The sequence below is a fragment of the Plectrocnemia conspersa genome, unplaced genomic scaffold, assembly GCF_051122295.1.
Source record: "Plectrocnemia conspersa isolate PC_06_02 unplaced genomic scaffold, ASM5112229v1 ptg000012l, whole genome shotgun sequence".
Classification (NCBI taxonomy): domain Eukaryota; kingdom Metazoa; phylum Arthropoda; class Insecta; order Trichoptera; family Polycentropodidae; genus Plectrocnemia; species Plectrocnemia conspersa.
Genome location: NW_028277176.1, coordinates 17,334,846 through 17,348,815, shown reverse-complemented (window position 1 = coordinate 17,348,815; position 13,970 = coordinate 17,334,846). Strand labels below are relative to the sequence as shown.

At 28.7% G+C, this 13,970-nt stretch overlaps 1 protein-coding gene and 1 long non-coding RNA gene across 4 annotated transcripts in view; one reads left to right on the top strand and one right to left on the bottom strand.

Moving 5' to 3' along the window:
• Positions 1 to 13,970, bottom strand: part of LOC148228446 (QRFP-like peptide receptor) — a 104,968-nt gene that overhangs the window by 43,410 nt on the left and 47,588 nt on the right. The window lies entirely within an intron of this gene.
• LOC148228447 (uncharacterized) lies at positions 3,582 to 5,418 on the top strand. 2 transcript variants are annotated; one of them, XR_015811627.1, is made up of 3 exons: positions 3,783 to 4,066; positions 4,133 to 4,176; positions 4,240 to 5,418. It is a non-coding gene; the product is annotated as an uncharacterized LOC148228447 (long non-coding RNA). The 2 variants fall into 2 exon arrangements; XR_015811628.1 differs by having other exon boundaries at positions 3,582 to 4,176; positions 4,251 to 5,418.

Below are 13,970 nucleotides of genomic sequence, written 5' to 3'. Positions count from 1 at the left end.
TAAAAATAATTGCATTTTACTAGAAACATAATGTGCCAGTGTATATTTCTTTTGAGAAGCTCTAATAGTGAGTAATTTACTCGGAGTTGTAAGAAGTTCTTTAATTAGGTCGATCGCAAGAAACTAAAACGTTGAGAAAATTGTTAAGTGTTTTTTTTTTATACGTTAATAATTCTCTACTATAATACACTCACAATGGCACAATTTACATAAGATTGACAAAAATAAAAAGTGAATTGTTTACACATACATATAAAATAAAATAAAGTTAAGCTTTATTTCTGCTTAGTATTGTCTCCTTTCGAGCCCAGACAATAATTTAGACGCCCTTTTCGTTTTCGTTTGGCTCGCTCACCAAAAACTCGTCTACACCCAAAGAAAACTCGGATATAGTGTCGCTTGGGGACCACTTAAATGTAAAGCCTTATTACCCTAATAAGCAGCGGTTCTCAAATGCGCTTACACCCTCGATTCTCTGCGACTTTTGCCCTTGCCTTGTGTGCAAAAGAGGTTTTAATAAATTACTACCGCTCGGCAATATCGAAACAGCCATCGTTTTACGCTTAATGTACTTTTAAATGTATGTTGTAATTATTTCACTATATTTACAAATAAAGATAACATCTGAGTAAATACCGATGTATATAAACCATACATATATCATAATTATATATTTTTTAATGCAGCATATATAAATTTATTGAAACTTTTACAGTTACAGGGATGAAATTTCTTAAAAGAAAACAATTGTGTGAGTCACACGGGTGCTTCTAAAGCTTATAATGGCTAATATTCGTTAAAATCAACTATGTGTGTATTTAAATGCCTATTTGAGACAATGAAGCAGGTAACCATAAAAACTTTTGTAAGTTTTATGCACGCCGATTGATTTCACAATACATTCAATTTGTAACTAATATGTACATAAAATGACCCTGAAGTTATTAAATTTACATCGTGTCTGAGAGATTGTAATTAGAGATTTTTATATTCTATATACTCAGAAGTTATGTTTTCCCAGATTACGGTTGAAAATAATAATGTCGTGCTTAGAAACAGCTATTGATAGTAAGTCTGACTAGTGTCTCACTACTTAGTAGTTGTTGTTCGTGCTCACCCCGTTGTAACACATTAGGCTAATGTCTGTCAAATTCCAAAAACATATTTACAATTATTAAATTTATATATCGCGTTATATGGCCAAATTAATAGTACAATATTTTTTACATTTTCAGGGCAATAAACTGTTATGAATAAATTAATTATACAATGGAGAAAGTCGTTTAATTTAAAGTATTTATTCCTAGATACTCCTGAATACCTAAGTTCTATCATATAAAAAAGAAGGACAATATATGAGTAATATTGTTACTATAAAAAAACTAAAAAATATTTTATTATTGTTGATAAAACATAGTAACAGTTAAATTTATGTTGATATTAGATTTATATATAATAACATACTGTTAAATTTTATAAAATACAACAACATTTTTGAACCATTTATAAATATTTATGCTGAAATTATATTTATTTAATTTTTTTTATCCATTTATTAAATATATTATCAATGAGAATCTTTCGCATAATTGAACTATTTTTGTTATATTTACATATATTTTTAAGAACTATTAAATTATAAACTACATTACCTATATTATAATTTTATTGTAATCGAACATATTTAGCTACAGCTAAATTGCAGATAATAGCTTTATTAATACTTATACTAAGCATATTGTTTGTTTCATTTTATTTATTCCAGAAGAAAAAATTCAGTTTAATTTTAAACGTAATTTCAAAGCTGTAGATGTAATTGTTAATAAAAGCCCTATTTGTATGTTTATGTTTTATCCTGTAAGCAAAAGATACATTCGCTTAATTATTATATATTATATTTGTAAAGATTATGCATAGTTAAAAATATTAAGATATTTGTCAAATGTATAATAATTTTATAGGGAATAAACGCTAATATTTTTTTAATGGTTGATGATGGTTATTTTATTTTTAATTAATAATATTTTAGTCATCAACTCTAGGAATTAAGAAAACTAAGCTTCAAGTGATGTAAAATACTACTTTTAATTTTTAAATATTAAAGGGATAAAGCGGCACTTATAAATTTACAATTTTGATTCTATTGATTTTTTTTAATAATAGGTTGTATGAAACAGACGTCTGTGGCACATACCTATTGCGGTTTCAAAATTCTCGTTTCGTAGCTACAACCATAACATCCATTCAACTGTATTTGAGCTTTCATTTTATTATACCAAACGGTCTCCTTTGTCTGAAACGAACGCTCGATTAAAGACAGACAAGAGTACGATTAATATTATTGCATTTCGTAAATTGCATATTGACATATTTATTTTAAGGAATAAAATACTTGGATCTATGACATAAAACATAAAATTTAAACTTCATAATAAAAATATTGCACATAAAGTACCGAACTGTTAAATATGTACATGATCAATTATAACATTACTAGCTGTCGGTACCTCACTATCGTGAGGTACCGAAAGCTAGCGAGTGTGCGTATACCGGACCCTCAACTTTTTGGGTTTTAAATATAATTTTTGCTTCGTTCTGATTTTTTTAAATATTTAAAAAAAAATTAATGGTTCAAATTCTACATTATTATTTAGGATTTTCAATAATTGACAAAATGGTTATATCTATAAAAAACTACTAACATTTTCAATTCATTTGAAAATAGGTTTACAACTTGACTAAATATTTCCAGAAGAAAACATTTTATATTATTTATTAGATTTGAAACGTTAAATTTTATCGTTATATTTGAAACTTAGATATTTAATGATAAATCTAAATATTGCATATCATTTATAAATAGGTTTAGAACTTGGCTAGATAATAATAAATTAAAAATTGTACAGTGAAATCTCAATACAGCGAAGCTTACGGAACCAATGAATAAATTGCATATAACACAATTTTATCATAAATTTAAATCTTAGCAATAAGAACTTTTTTTAGTTACACCATAAGTTGATTTATAATTTAAAAAAGTTGTTTATATGTTTTATGTGTAAATATAAAAGCCAATTAGAAAAAAATAATAAACTGAAAATATCAAGCACTTAATCTGTTACTTTAGACCAAAAGTGCGCTTTAAAAATAATAATAATTTTGAGACCTTTGTCAATTTTTATTAAAAAATATTTATATTCATATATTTTTTAAGGTAAATGATTTATTTGCGCAGCATTATTAATTTTAATAATTAATAAGTGCAACAAAATTTTCACATTATTTAAAATTAATAATAAACTAAACATATTTAAAATTTATAATAAATTATAAATATTTAAAATCCATAATAAAATTAAAAAAATTTAAGGTTGAAAAAAATATTTTGAATAAATCTTGAAAATTTATTTTAAAACTTTATAATTTAAAAAATATTTAAATAAGTTAAAAAAATTAAATTAGTTATAAAATATTTTACAATTTTGTGTAGTTTCTTTTCAAATGGGTCAGTAAGAGAGATTCTTGCAACACTATGTGTTTAGTAATGAATAGTACTTATTTTGAAATTTTCCCCCTTTTTTTTTAAAATGTTTTTTCAAGCGAAATTTTAAAAATTCTCTAAAAACTATTAATTTAAGTTTCCAACGTTCGCCAAAATTCAAGTACATATTTTTTTTTTGTTAAGAGAAGCTAATAAAAATCCACATTATTTATATTATATTTTAAATACCGTATAAACTAAAAATATTTTACAAAATATTTGTTTTAGAATTTGATGATTTTTAAACATATATTGATAAGTGTTTTACAATTTAAATCGTTAAAATCAATTTCGTAGTTCGTTCTTAAGCGCGCGGTGATATCCCGATCATGTATCGGGATATCCCCTCAGTTGCTTACATTTGACAGTTCTGTCATCAGTCAAGCGCGCGCCGGGATACAGCTTAGTGCGATTCAATAAACAGTAAAATATGTTAATTAAACAAAGCATTTTTCATACAAAGTGTCAATTGAAGATGATTTAAAGTGTATAACATAATTAAAACTATAAATTATGAGTGTGCCAGTAAGTGTTTGGTTATATGAATAATATGTCACGGTTATTCTAACAAAATTACCATTGACTTTCCAGGATCTAATATTAAAAGACAAACAGCGGTGATTGGACAATTAAAGGTTTACATATCAAAGTTAATTAAACAAAGTAACATTTTACCCACTATATAGTATCGTTTACAGTTAATTTTCAGAAGCAATGATAGATCTAATAACATTTACGTATGGCAAACAATTAATATATGACATATTGCGACTATTTTGAAGAAGATGAAGATATGTCAATCTATGTGTTTAATCCTCTACAGTATCTTCCGTCAATTTTGTTCTTCGCTTGTCGTTTAAATTTAATTTATGGATTATATTAGTAGTAATAATGTGTTCAATGCTTAACTCTTGATAAAGGTGTTTTTAATTATTTTTCAGAAGCAATGAGGGAGCAATTTGATAACTTATATGGCCACAACGTAGAATTGGTATATATAAACAAAGAGTGAATCTTCTCATGTTGAAGTCACTGTCAGCAAGTATTATCTTTTTGTAAAGAACATACTATATAAGTTTGATGTAACTGAATATCTTGAATTTGGCTATTCCGAAAGAGGAATGAAGGCACAGAACAAAAATTGAACATATTTTGCCACATCGGAATTGAAAATAACCTACTCTTAGATATTTTGGCTATCGATTATTCCAGGTTTGCGATCACATATATATAATCATTGTAAATTGTCGTTTATTAGATAACATCCAAGGAACTACACATTTATAAGCTGTCCGTTGGTTGATATATATAGCCGACAGCGCCGATTTGATCGACATTAACTTTCAATCCTCATACATACTAAGGATATATTACACGTTCACGTTTAAAATTGTGCATTAAATCGGAAGCAATGATAATGTTTATGTAATATAAAAGGAGAAATTCACTTTTGGGCCCCGGAGCTCGGCGACGGGAATTCAAAATTTGAATATTTCATTACGAAGATTGTTTTATGATTGTTTATCTAATTTAATCAATGTAGTATTCTAATCCTCAACACATTATGTATATATTTAATTTTAATAGTCATAACACACCTAGTTAAGTTGCAATCCGATTATTTATAAAAGGAAAAACTCACTTTTCGGCCTCGGAGCCCGTCGCCGGGAATTCAAAATTTGAAGATTTCATTACGAAGATTGTTTATCTAGTTTAATCAATGTATTCTTCTAATCCTCAACACATTATGTATATATTTAAGTTAACATAGTTATAACAGACCTAGTTAATTTGCAATCCGATTATTTATATTCAGTCAAATGACGATTTAATGAAAATTATTGTCGCGTAGCAAAATTTTATTATTAAATAGAAGTGTTGTCACGGTACTGTCTATTTGAATTCGAATGCTTATTTTTCATTGGTCGAAGCTATTTGAATATTTGAATGCTTATTTTTGATTGGTCGAAACAACAGAACGCATTGCCGGCGGCTCGAAAATCAATCGGAGCAAATTCAATTTTCATTTTTATTATTATTTATTATTATAATTCCTTTGTTTACGTGTATTGTTACACACTGTTCATACAAAGCGTTACGATTTATAGAGTATAGAATTGATCGGAGAATGTCTCGTTTAAAGTTATGCGCGTCCGGAAGCGGAAGCGGCTTAGAACAATTATATATAAGATTATAAGCTCTACTGATTTGAATAACGTATATAATATTATTTGAAACTTTGTTATGAAGTCGGTTAAGAGTCACGGAAATATTTTTTCACCGTATTTTGATAACGGTCGCGATGTTGCGTGAAATATTCGTAAAAATCTATGGAGCGTTGGCTGTTATCCGAAACAGCCACAAAGCTTTTAGCCTTAGGGGCGAAATGGCGGCTAAACGGCTAAGGTCACGCAAACTTGATCTTGAAAGGGTCAAAACTGAGAGTCAAGTTCAGGTCGGAACGCATTGTGGTATCTGAGGTGCTGACCAGGTTATGGATGTAATCTTCGCGAGCTTTGTCACACGAGGGTTTTGGATGTGAAGTTTCTGCTCAATAGCGTGCTGAGTTCGCTTTAAATTATGTTTTTTTTTGAAGGTATATGTATCAATACATTTGAAGAACATTTGATTATTTGTGGTTATGTTTATATTTAAATGTTCTTTAAAATATCTAAAAATGAATGAGGAATGATTGATACGAAACATATATTAAATATTTAAAAAGTAATATTTTTATTATATTTATTATTTACGTAAGCTTTTGCTTTATGGGCATATGTGACACATTTACTTTTTTTAATTAATATTATGCTAAAACAGTTATTATTCCAGCCATACAGATTTTGCGCAATAAATACGTATATGGATCGTTACTGACGTAACTATAGCTGGTTTTGATAAAAAAAATCGTGTTAGTCCGGACATTAATAAAGGACGATATTGATATTTTGTGAGCTCCACTGGTAGCGAGCCCAAAGACTAAACTGAAGCTTAGTTTGAAGTCAGAAGTGAAAATGTATTGGGAAAAAAGATAAAATATTTCCGTTCGTTGCCTTTTCCATTCCAAACGGACAAAACGCAGCTGATTTTCTGCGTAAATACTGTAACGTCACATTTGCCTTAAATTTAGCTCTTATCTGCGCTGAAACTCGGGCGGAATTCCTTTGCTGTTGACAAACATTTATTGTAATTAATTATTTGCGTCAAATGGTTTTGAATATTTTTTCTTACAAATTTCAACGTTACTAAAATGCATTAAGAACACTTATCAGGCTAACGATTGGCTTTTATATTGCTATGAATCTATTGCATTAATCGTCTGCTGCTTTGTACAAGCGCATGAATAAAATATAAATACAATAAAATGATAAATTTGTAAACAGACATGTTTAATATTTTTCTGGATTTTACACATGTTCGTATATAAAAATTATATACCATGATTTTTACCAGATAGTATTAAACGTATGAAAAATATTTTTTTTTAACTGATTATTTATAATATACAATAAATTTATCAATTATTTATATATATATTTAATGTTATTTATTATGTTGAACTACAATCATCTTAAATTAAATAAAAAATATGTTTTACATAGACACTTATCAAATCATAAATAGTTGTTAAATCCTAAATGATATCAATTTAAATAAAAATAATGTATTAAGGAATTGTCTAATATTCTCAATATATAAACTTTTAATTTTTCAACTATAAAGGATATAAATTTACTAAGAAAAAATAAGTATGTATGGAGTTTTCTACTTCGAATATACGATTTAAGCTATTTATACAATTTTCTAAAATAATCATCGTAAAATGTTTGACTAGTTAATTATATACAAACTTTACTTTCTATTTATGATATTTAACTGTAATATAATTTCATACCGTGTCGCATTTTAATCCTAATATTCAACGAACCACAGTTATTTAGGTGAAATGAAGTGTGGTTTAGGAACCGCAAGTTTATCTTTATTCTATTTATAAATTTCAACAATGTGAAGTGAAAATATTTAGAAATGCGTTGCTAGTTTATACAAAATATCATATTTTAATATTGAAAATCCTTCAAAACATTGATTAATCTAATATTTTGAAACACTGTTTAGTAATCAGTTCAAGTCTAAAGTAAATAATCTACAATAAACTGCTTATATTACGGTATCAAAAATAATATTAAAGACCTTTCGCAATATATAAATATATCATTACGTATAATCCAAGTTGTAAGTTGTTACAAATGTTAGTTTTCCAAAGAAAGCAAAATTCCGAAAGCCCACTCTTACATTTCGATTCCGACTCGACAACGAGCCATAAAATTTTATGTCCAATATCGTTTAGTGCAAAAAAATGGCATTGAAAATAAATCGAATATCAAAAAAGAGGAAATCCAATTCCGGACGAAACTTTGGCCGCAATCTCTTCGTTTCTTTCAATTGAAACTTTTGATTGATAGCATTTCTTAAGGTTTTCAGAGAAAGTGAGAGAGGTATAGACGAGGCAAAAAATATGATGTTATCCTAACGAACTTTGAGTCGTTTTCTCGGTAATATTGCTTTATAATACCCAGAGCGGGTACTGCATCCGGTAAGGGTTGTGAGAACTTGATTCTCTACTTTCATTTCCGGCTAGGAAACCAATTCATAATTTATTCCGCGACGTGAATAATATCATAAGGATTTCAAAATTGTATATTCCAAGCATCGAAACGACATAAATACTTAATCTAACACATGAATCATATACGTTTTTGTATATAATACGCGATATTAAAATATAAAAGTTTATGTGAATATTGCCTGATTTTTGTGTATAAAACGATACTTTTCAATGTAACCATATAATTTGGAACCATATTTAACCGTTTGTATTTTTTTTACTAAATATATTATTTAAACATAAAATGACCTTTTGTGTCAAGGTAATACATGGATTTATAATGTTTATAGATAAACAGATTTTTTTATTATTTATTACAAACAGATGGGAAATGAAACTTGTTCTCTATTCACGTACAATATAATCTACAAAAAAAATATATTTAATGTAAAAAATATGAATATATCTGAAGAAAGGCAAATAAAAAAGATACGAATAAAATTCGTGAGTATTTCATAAAGAAAAGTGTATACTTTAAAGTTACACACCCAAAAGTAATTTGGTTGGGTAGAGTTAAGGGTAAACCATACTCTTTAAGATAAAGATAACAAAGAGATTTCTTCTGACGTAACGGAATCATAGCAACGCGTCGCGTCGTAGTGACTCAAAGCTCGCATGGTACAATCGTAGAATCTGATGAACTCTACTTTGGTGAAACGTATGTAAAACTTAAAAATTAAACGAGCTTTCTCCACAAACGAACTAGTTCTAGTTACACCAATATATTGTATATTAATCATTGCTTTTGAAAAAATACGAATAAAAAGCAACAGCAAAACTTTTTGATCCGCACGCATAATAAGTACAAGTAATAAGCACAGCGAACTTTGGGCGTAGGCGTTCTCACGAATGAATATATTATACGGCAACATCCGTTTTTTCTCATCTCATCCATATAGCAATAATCAGGGTATAATGGCGAAACGTCACGCTGAAATATTTATTCTAATTAAGCAAATGGATTCAGAGTATAAATTAAACAATAAAAATATCTGATCTTTTTACGATGAAATTATACAACTGTAAATATTGAGGGGGTGGAAAACGTAGAGTAGTATTTTCCGTTTCGAGGTTTGTCGGTCCGACAGTTGTCACCACTGACCTCGGCTCAGTGGAACTCCATGGGGCTCCCAATGTTGCCCTCGTATTCCAATACATCCCTTGGACACCCCACCGCTAATGGCCGCAAATGCTCCTTTTATACCCAACAAACCAATATTGACCTAACACAATGGCGATGCTCACAAACACACGCACAAATATATTATATTATACTGTGCGTGTATAAACATACATCTCATCTCTATGTATATAAACTTAAGTTAAGTTTCTTTTAAGAGCATGTCTGTAATTATTTTAGGAAATTTATCAATGTATTTAATATTTAAAACTCAACATAGTTTTTATTTAAAAATAAAATAAAAACATTGTAAAAAGTTGATTTTAGAATAAATCAATAAATATTGTATAAATCTTACATCGTTGTCACACAACCGAAATTATCAAAATATTAATACCAAAATCTCTGACACCCCTCACACTTAGCAACCGTAACATAATTAGACCCATGTCGGTATCTTAATACAGGTTAAACAATACTTATTAGGACTCTACGTATTAATTCCCTCTTAATATTCTTAAAAGGCTTAACAAATCTTGAAATTTTTATGCTGTGTTTATTTATTACGTATAATTTCATTATGTATCCATAAATTACTACACAAAAATAATGTCACTCATTGGTTGTATATATAATAATAAAATACATTATAATTTTAATCAACGAAGAAGAACATGCTTCTTTTCACCCTGCAACACTTAATTTTTGGTTGTATTACTGACATTTTATATAAAGAAAATATCGAGCTACAAATTTACACTTATCGTGAAAAAATTTAATAGTATTTTTATATACCGATATATTTATAAATATTCAAATTTAATTTATAAGATTAGAAACTAGTAATAAAAACCTCATTATGGTCTTAAGAATTTCATTTAAAAATGAAGGCATTTTAACTGCAATGCTCTATTTTTAAATTCAAAAGGGTGAAAGGCTTATAGGTCTGCATGGTTTAAAAAAATATTTTAGTCGTTTAAGAAAAAATAACTTATTAAATAGTATGTTGTTTTTTTATTTTTGCCAAATTTTAAGACCGTTAACTAGCGTTAGATTTACCGATTATAACCTTACTATTAAAACACAAAGCGATTTCTTAATATTTCGAATTTTATTTAGTGGTTAACTTGGTTAACTAAAACATTATGACAAAATTTGAGCAGGAAACGTCTATTAGTATAGTTTTGACAACAGTTTGCTTTAGACGTGCATGGTTATTATTAACGAAATGGATAAATTGAATCATCATGCAGCTAATAGTTTTTATTGTGGATGGCATGGTTTCTATCTAATGTTTATTTATGAATATTAATAAGGTAAATTTATATACAAATTGTTCTTGAAATAATTGACAACGTTTTATGGCGAATCCCTACAAAACACTTCAATTAAAGGTACTTCACACAAAAGTCGGTAACTTTTAAAACTCGTGAACAGCAAATGTAGTTTAACTTAAATTAACCTGCCTTCGGTCGTGCAGACCAATGTTATGTCGCTGGTCGCGCACGAGTTTAACTAAAACTTTAGAATATCCAAAACAAAGTATCACTAAAATAATTAAATCCATTAAAAAATAGGTCTCAATAAAAACATGATTCTCAGCAAAGAAACAGTTTTTTTAAATAAACTTATAATAAAAATGTAATTTGAAGTTTTTTTCAACTAATCAATATACAAAAAAGATAAATAATGATCGAATGTTTATCTAAAAAATCATGCAGCATTTTAACATTGTATATATCAGTTTATAAATATAATCACATCAAACAAAGCATTTTATTTTTACGATAAATTTAATACAAGTCGTTGCGTGTATAATTAAGAAGTTAAATCTAGTCTTTTGTAAAATATTATTATTCTTTGTTCAATTATTAGATTGCTTAGTTTAACTATATAGTATATAACTAAGTAGTCAAATAACTAAGTAGTCATGAATAACAATATTATATTATAAGCGGTCGTTTATACAATACATCGAAATAATTTACTACAACTTAATTCCAACATGATTTTGAATATATTAAATTTAACAAACATGCAATCCTTCATTTTCATTTATAACTTAAAAATATGATATATTGTAGTTATTTAAGGACAGTTTTATATTAAAAATAAGTGGACAAGAATAACTCGAGGGCATTTATTATATTATAATTAAGCGAGCTCAGAAGAATTCTCCAATTACACGGTGCGCAAATAGTAATTAAAATTGTAATACCAAAACATCGGGAAATTTACTCGTTAAGCCTTGGAAACGTTTCTCGAATATAAACGCATTTTCAAGACTAAGACTAGCGGCCTTGAAAATAATTCATATAAATATTTCAGGATCGTCAAGTTTAACTGTCCTAAACATTATTACATACCTAAGTAATAATGAAAAAGTTTTCCTGCACGCGATCTTCATATGGTAATTCAAAACCGTATTATAAATTTTTCTCACACCAATGACTAAAAATGAACAGATTTATAAGGTTTAAGGCGGCCCGAGGAAATACTGTTGGATTAGGGATGTGTTGGGTTGAATTTAAGGTGTGTAAGGAACATAAATATTTTAGCTAATAGTTTTACGCATGAAAATCCTGAGAAGGGTAGTTATTTATATGTTATTTAAATAGGAATAAAAATATAAATAATTATCTAGATATGTTATATTTGATTTTATAAGTGTGTGTATGCGTGTATAATAAATACATTAGAATCTAACCCATATTATTGAATGGTATAATGCGTGACTCGGGTTCAGTCACAAATAGTCCAGTCAAATAAGGCGAAATAAAGGCTTAACCTCGGAATGAAAGATACCAAGCTGAAATTTTGCACAGACCTTTGTTTTGATGTTCTAAGGACAGGGTGAAAAGTCTCATAAAATATCGTGTCTGCTAATCAAGATATCAAAGGTCAGAGGTCACAAAATTTGTTTTTTTGCAAATATCTCGCGTTTTATGCGTTGCACGTCATTAGATGCTTCACAAAACTTGTAAAGCATAAAATTATCTACAAGTTTAGTTATAATATTTGTTTTGTATCATTAACCGTTTTTGAGATATAGCGCGAAGAGTGGGAGGCGTACATTCGTTTATAGAATCCAGCGAGTATTTCTACCTGCTTAACTTGGTATAAGCTTTGAAAAAGTAAACAATCGTGAAAAAAGTGGTCTCGGCAAGTCGTTTGAACCATAATTTTATTACTTTCTTCATTGTATTATTAGGAATTAAAAATGAAATATTGCTCGACAAGAAATTTGTGCGAAAAAATTGAAAGAGTTGAGAGATGTCCTTACGGAGTATGTACCAGATGATAAGAAGATCATTTCCAAATTAAGAGAAAAATATTTAACTGATATTATAGTTATAACGAAGATTGGATCATTCCCTATTTTTTCTTTTCGCGATGCTCAAGCTTAAGTTTTATCCATAGCTTGGTATGAACATAAAAAAGGCACTTCGGAAGAAGAACACTTGCGCGTAGTGGAAGCTGCTGCGGCGATTATTAGAGAAGATATTCGATCTTCTGTTGTTGAGACCAAGTCTTATCCGCCCCCGAGTAAAATATTAATGAAGAAATTCCGAAAACTTTATTACATTTTCTGCAAGAAGTTATTATAAAGAACAGAAAAGGAAAGACGGGGCATTTTAAAACGAAATACACAGCTATAAGACTTCCATACGAAAAAGGTCCTTTTCTTCGCAGTTATTACTAGGCATATCTGTATTTCTTCATAGATAAAATACAGATAGGCCAAACATCCAAAAAGACTTTTGGATGTTTTGTCAAGTTTAGGTTTTTTCGCTTCATATAGTGATACTATAAAATGTTAAATTTCAGCTGTTTATCACCCACAGCCTCGTAATCAACCATCAGAGTCGAGTGCCTTAGTACAGTATGCAGCGGATAATGCAGAAAAATATTTATACTCTTGATGGCTATAATACTGTTCATATAATGGGAATGATAAAAATAATAACTCCAAAATCTGAAGTTATATCTGATAACCGCATAAAGAAATTTACAACAAAACCAAGTGCAAAGGAGTTAGCAGCACTATCACATATACCCCTTCTAGTGTATGAAAATCATGTCGTACCCGGATTGAGCAAGAGATTCAAGTTCAAAATTTAAATGATGTAGAAGAACTAACCGAACAAATATTTAATGTAGTTGATTTGTTGTGGAAGTACGGAAAGTGGAAAAATATCTCACCGTTGCCAGGGTGGAATGGATTTATTGAACAACTTACAAAAAACAATGAGAACTTTGTAACTTTTCGGATTCTGTTTCTTACTTTTATTCATCATCCTGTGAGTAATATGGACACAATTTACACTACATTACAGTGTGCTATAAACACTGCCAAGAAACATGAACAAAGAACATGCTTAATAACTTTTGATCAGCCGTTGTACATAAAAGCACGTGAAATCGTAGCAGCTTCAGATGCTAGCTCAGACTTGTCCAGAGTAGTTGTGAAACTAGAAGGCTTTCATATGCTTATGTCTTTTATTGGATGCATAGGGTATATAATGAATGGAAGCGGAATCAAGGAAGCTCTCAGTACAATTTATGCATCGAATTCTGTCGACAAAATGTTGGATGGTCCCGCATTTGCAAGAAGTATCAGAGGCCATACGTATTACTTTTTG